Genomic DNA, 5,949 nt, shown 5'->3' with positions numbered 1-5,949 from the left:
TATATTACTTTCTTTGGTATTTCCGGTCACAAGCTCTAGCCCACCTGAGACTATGATCATTCCCTGAGCCATCATGGTGGTGGTAAGGGGACCAGAAATACAGTGGTACATGTGCAAATTATTATCCCCCGAGACTGTGATGTGACCAAGCCAAGACTGGCATTCTAGGGTCTTCCAGGAATAGTATGGCCAATGTGGAGTTCCTGGAGTAGAATCTGTGCTGGAGGGAGAGGCCCGTTCACATTTTCTTATCCACATCCAGTCCACAGGACTGCATATTCTCGAAGTGTGGTCTGGGGATACCCAGGGGTCCCAGGATCATTTTAGGGATCCTGAATTCAAAACTATTTTTTATAATAGTACTAACATGTTATATTTGCTCTGTTCACTCTCATTCTCTTCTCTCATAAGTGCATGGTAGAGTTTTCCAGAGGCTACATGTTGTATGTATGATATAACAGAGTGAATACAAAAATAGATCAAAGACTCCACCTTTCTTTTGTGAAGTCCGGCTTTAAAAGATACTTACAAATATGTAAAAACAATGTCCTTATTTCTTACTAAAATTTTTGTTTTGAGAAATATAGTGATTTTTCATATAATATTTTAATTTCTGTTAACATGTACTTTTGGTTTGTTATTGTTATTTCAAAATAGTTAATAAATTAAATGTTGAAAAAATTTCTAATTTTAACCTACAAACCCCTTTGGGGTCTTCAAGAATTTTTAAGAGGGTAAAGAGTCCTGACACTGAAAGGACCCCTGTATAGGTTTCTGTTTTTTTTTTTTTTTTTACCATTTCTGTAATTTAACATTGGAAAAAACACACGATTACATTATATGATCCTAATTCTGTAGAACCATAGACACATAGATACATAGGAAAAAGACTGAAAGGAAATACACAGAAACACTGATCATTTTTGTTAGGAAAATGGATGATTTAAATTTTGAAAATATCTGTCTTTTCAAAATTTCTACAATCAATGTGAATTCTTTTATTATTAAAACAGAATGATACATTCTATACATTTAAAGTATAGGGCATGCTGATTTTATGGTAATGGATATGTGGTAAAAGGAACTAAAATAAAATTGGTTAGACATTTAGAATTATTTCCAAGTCTATGAAATTTAGTCTTACAAGAAGTCTATAAAATGTAATTCCTCCTACTTTTCAAGGGGTATAAAGGCTTTCTAACATTGAGAAGGGCTCATCTTTTTTTTAACCTGTATTTTCTTTCAGATCTCTTTTAATAATTACCTTGTGAGAAAACTTCTGCAGGAAAAAGAACTGAAAACGACACCTGAAGTCACAACAAAATGGTAATGTCAATGTGAAGATAGAAATTTGGGACCTCCATTCCAGGATTTTCTCTGTTGCAGTGACTTTAATTACACTCATTCCTATTATATTGCTTCTAGTTAATCTATAGTTACATCAGAATCCTCCTCATGGATTTAATTAAATGCATCCATCTGGTCATTCATAAACACTCACAGGGCAACTTCTATGAACTAGTCAGTGGATTCTGATGCTGAGGTTACAAGGGTGAATAATCATAGTCCTCTTCCTCTCCAACAGTTGTGAGAGAGTCAAATATATAAAGAACTAATTAAAGTTTGGTCTGACAAGTGAGATGTGCTGAGAACTATGCTATCAAATAACGTTTAGAAGTTGGTTTATTGACTCAGCCAGAATTTACTGAATTCTAACTTTGTGCAAAGTTTAGTGTTAGAGGATATAGTCTGGTAAATGATTTTGTTTTCTAGAAGCTTGCATTCCATTTGGTGAGGCAATAATGCAGACACATTTAAGATTCGCAATGGTAGTTCAAGGCAGTAGGAGATTAAATTTCAGCTACTTATAGTAAATAAATAAGAGCCATCTGACACAGAAGAGGCCCTCAGAGGCAGGAGTAGTTTCAAAAATCTAATTATGGGACTTCCTTGTTGGTCCAGTGGCTAAGAATCCAAGCTCTCAGTGCAAGAGGCCTGGGTTTGATTCCTGATCAGGGAACTGGGTCCCACATGACTCAACCAAATATTCCGCATGCTGCAATGAAGATCAAAGATCTCGAGTGCTGCAACTAACCCCGTGCAGCCAAACAAACACATAAAAAAAAAATCTAATTGCAAAACTCCCTGAATGAGCCTTGTAAAACAGATAGAGCCACAGAGCAGAGAGGAGGAACAAGGTGTCTGAGGGTGGAGGTGGCAAATAGTGTCCATTTTTTATCCTCCTCAGACCTGAAGCCCTCTTCTTAAATAAATGTTTCATTTCCTGAAATTAAATTCTTTCTGTAACTTGCATGAACACATAGTTTAAAAACTAAATTACATTAAGTATTCATACATATAATATCCTTACTGTAATTTAAAGGAGAAGGAAAAAATATAATAAGCAGTGTGCATTTCAATATATAATGCTTGAGTATGACTACAGAATAAGCCAAAATGAAGAAGTCAGATGTTTGTACCTACTCGTCATGATGATGAATTTAGAAGAAACAAAATTAAAAGCCATGTTGAGCAAGATGTAGAGGAAAATGAAAGAGCAGAGGTACAGTAGACACTAGAATAAAAACTAGTTTTAGGGTAAGTGATGACAGACTGGACCTGTCTATATATGATAAGAGAAAGAGGGAAGTAACCTTAATTGCAGTAGGGAAAACAAGTCAAGACAAATTACAGACTGTTGAAGTGAGAAAATGAGGAAGTATGATTTTCTTGCAAATGAGCTGTACCTTATTTACAAGTGTGTGTCAAATAATTCCTTGCGTTGCATAGGACAGAGGTGAGACAAAATAGTTCAATAAACAAATTCTGTCTTAAAACCGCATATGGAGGCATACATTCGGTCTTGAATTTACTAAGGGACCGCAGAGACCATATGCTTTGACAGTCAACAGGAAATTGGAGAACTATTGAAAAAAGAAAGAGCAATTCAGGGGATAATAGCAGAGTTTTGTGGCAGATCTCTGGGGAATAAGGTTAAGAATCTGCCTGCAATGCAGGAGACCCAGGTTCCGTCCCTGGGTTGGGAAGATTCCCTGGAGAAAGGTATGACAACCCACTCCAGTATTCTTGCCTGGAGAAACCCATGGACAGAGGAACCTGGCAGGCTACAGTCCATGGGGTCACAAAGAGCTGGACACGACTGAGTGACTAACACTTCCACTTTCCTTATGTACAAGTGTGTGTCAAAATAATTCCCTGCATTGTGTGGGACAAAGACAAGATAGAATAGTTCAATACACAAATTCTGTCTTAAAACCACATGTTGAGGCATAGATTAGCAATTTAAAGAAATTTCAAGTTTTAATTTTCATAATATAGATAATAAGAATCTGTTATGCCCATTTGAATAATTGAGTTATTAATAAAATGTGGTGGTATCTGTGCATTTCATGTATCTCGATTAACATTAATGGTATCTCAAATCTTCACTTTAAAATACTGGCAAGTATCAACTACAAATGCAGATGGTACCAGTGTGGGCCATTAGCTCAAAGGCCAGGAATGGTGCTTGCCCTTAGGAACTTGATTTTTCCCAGTGGTTAACAACTCTTGGAAAAGTTTGAGCAAAAGCACAGTATACTCTTTCTGTAATGAAGAGGAAGGTACATATTCTGAATGTATTAACATACAAGGGCTTCCCTGGTGATTCAGATGGTAAAGAATTCACCTGCAATGCAGGAGATGCACTTTCGATCCCTGAGTTGGGAAGATCCCCTGGAGAAGGGACTGGCAAGCTGCTCCAGTATTCTTGCCTGGAAAATCCCATGGACAGAGAGTGTGGCGGGTACAGTCCATAGGGTTGCAAAGAGCATTATTCTACAAAATAAAAAAGGCTTAGGCTAAGTTAAGTTACTGCGAAACTAATGCATTATAGTGATTTGAAGGAGAGTGCGGAGGCCTTCTGTTGGATAGAGCCAATTAGTAGAGACTTTTAAACCAAAGGCTACAGATTTTATTCAGAAAGTCTTGAGAAGTTATTGCAATGTTCTAATGTCTTAACTTACTCTAAAATTCATGCCTCTGTGTTTTTCATGTTTCTATAATTTTTATACTATCATAGCTCAAAAGGACCCACTCCAGTGTTCTTGCCTGGAGAATCCCAGGGACGGGGGAGCCTGATGGGCTGCCGTCTATGGGGTCGCACAGAGTCAGACACAACTGAAGCAACTTAGCAGCAGCAGCAGCAGCTCAAAAGGATCAGAATTCTTGATAAAGACAGTGAGTTTGCAAGTTGTATCAATTTATTGTGAAAGTAAAAGTGTTAGTTGCTCAGTAGTGTCCAACTCTTTGTGACCCCATGGACTATAGCCCTCCAGGCTCCTCTGTAATATCATGCCTGCTTTCCACATCAAACAGGTAGCTACTGGTCATGTAATGAAGAGGGTAAGAATGGAGCATCTCTGGAATTTTTGTTTTGTGAAGTTTCACAGCCTTGCAGCAATGTAAATCTTTAAATCATGTCCAAAGTTAGGAAAGAATGAAGCACATATCTGATTTTTTCTCAGGGCAGCTGACCACGTTTTTATCCCAAACTTCTCATGGTTTTGGGTTACTTTTATCTTTTAACGTCTAGATCTCTTCTTTTATGGCGACTGTCTTAGTTTCGGGCAATTTGAAGCTTAAATATTTTAGTATCTTCCATAGCTTCCCTGGTGCTCAGTTGGTAAAGAATCTGCCTATAATGCTGGAGACCTGGGTTCAGTCCCTGGATTGGGAAGAACCCCTGGAGAAGGAAATGGCAGCTCACTCTAGTATGCTTGCCTAGAAAATCCCATGGATGGAGGAATCTGGTAGACTACAGTCCATGTGTTCTCAAAGAGCTGGACACCACTGAGCGACTAAGGAAATGGCAACCCACTCCAGTGTTCTTGCCTGGAGAATCCCAGGGATGGGGGAGCCTGGTGGGCTGCCATCTATGGGGTCGCAGAGTCAGACACGACTGAAGTGACAGCACTTCACTTCAGAGGGTATTGTAGAAAGGTGTCCCTGATTTTCACAGAAGCACGTTATTTTCATAGCCCAGCATAATACATACCAGTCATCCTGTCTAGGCAGAGCAGATTTTTTTCTTGAGTCCCAGGCTCATAAAATCTTCTGGGGCTTGATAATTTCCTGGTGAAAAGTATAGGACAATTTCAAGGACTGAGATTGTATCTTATTTATTTTTATTTCTAGCACCAAGGATCATATCTAATACAAGCAGGCGTTCAGTAAGTGTCTTTTGATTAAATGAATGAGGGAAGGCTGTGGAGGGTAGTTGTGTTCTGTGATTTTCCAGATTTATTCTCAATTCAGTCTTCTCTTGTATCTTCCCTCTTAACTCAGTTGGTAAAGAATCTGCCTGCAGTGCAGGAAACCTGGGTTTGATTCTTGGGTTGGGAAGATCCCCTGGAGAAGGGAATGGCAACCCTCTCCAGTATTCTTGCCTGGAGAAATCCATGGACAGAGGAACCTGGTGGACTACAGTCCATGGGGTTGTAAGAGTCCAACAGGATTTAGCGACTACACCACCACCACCACTACAGTCTTCTGTTGATGCTGTCTGGCCAGCAGAGGGAGTCCAAGATCCACCACAGGATTAGAGAGCAATTTACGAAGGCAATGGCACCCCACCCCAGTACTCCTGCCTGGAAAATCCCATGGGCTGAGGAGCCTGGCAGGCTGCAGTCCATGGGGTCACTAAGAGTCGGACACAACTGAGCGACTTCACTTTCACTTTTCACTTTCATGCATTGGAGAGGGAAATGGCAAACCACTCCAGTGTTCTTGCCTGGAGAATCTCAGGGACGGGGGAGCCTGGTGGGCTGCCGTCTATGGGATCTCACAGAGTCGGACACGACTGAAGCGACTTAGCAGCAGCAGCAGTAGGGAAAGGAGGATCGGTTCAGTTGCTCAGTCTCGTGTCCGACTCTTTGTGACCCCATGGAC

Source organism: Capra hircus, chromosome 6 (genome assembly GCF_001704415.2).
Source record: "Capra hircus breed San Clemente chromosome 6, ASM170441v1, whole genome shotgun sequence".
Taxonomy (NCBI): domain Eukaryota; kingdom Metazoa; phylum Chordata; class Mammalia; order Artiodactyla; family Bovidae; genus Capra; species Capra hircus.
This window is presented reverse-complemented; position numbering follows the sequence as displayed.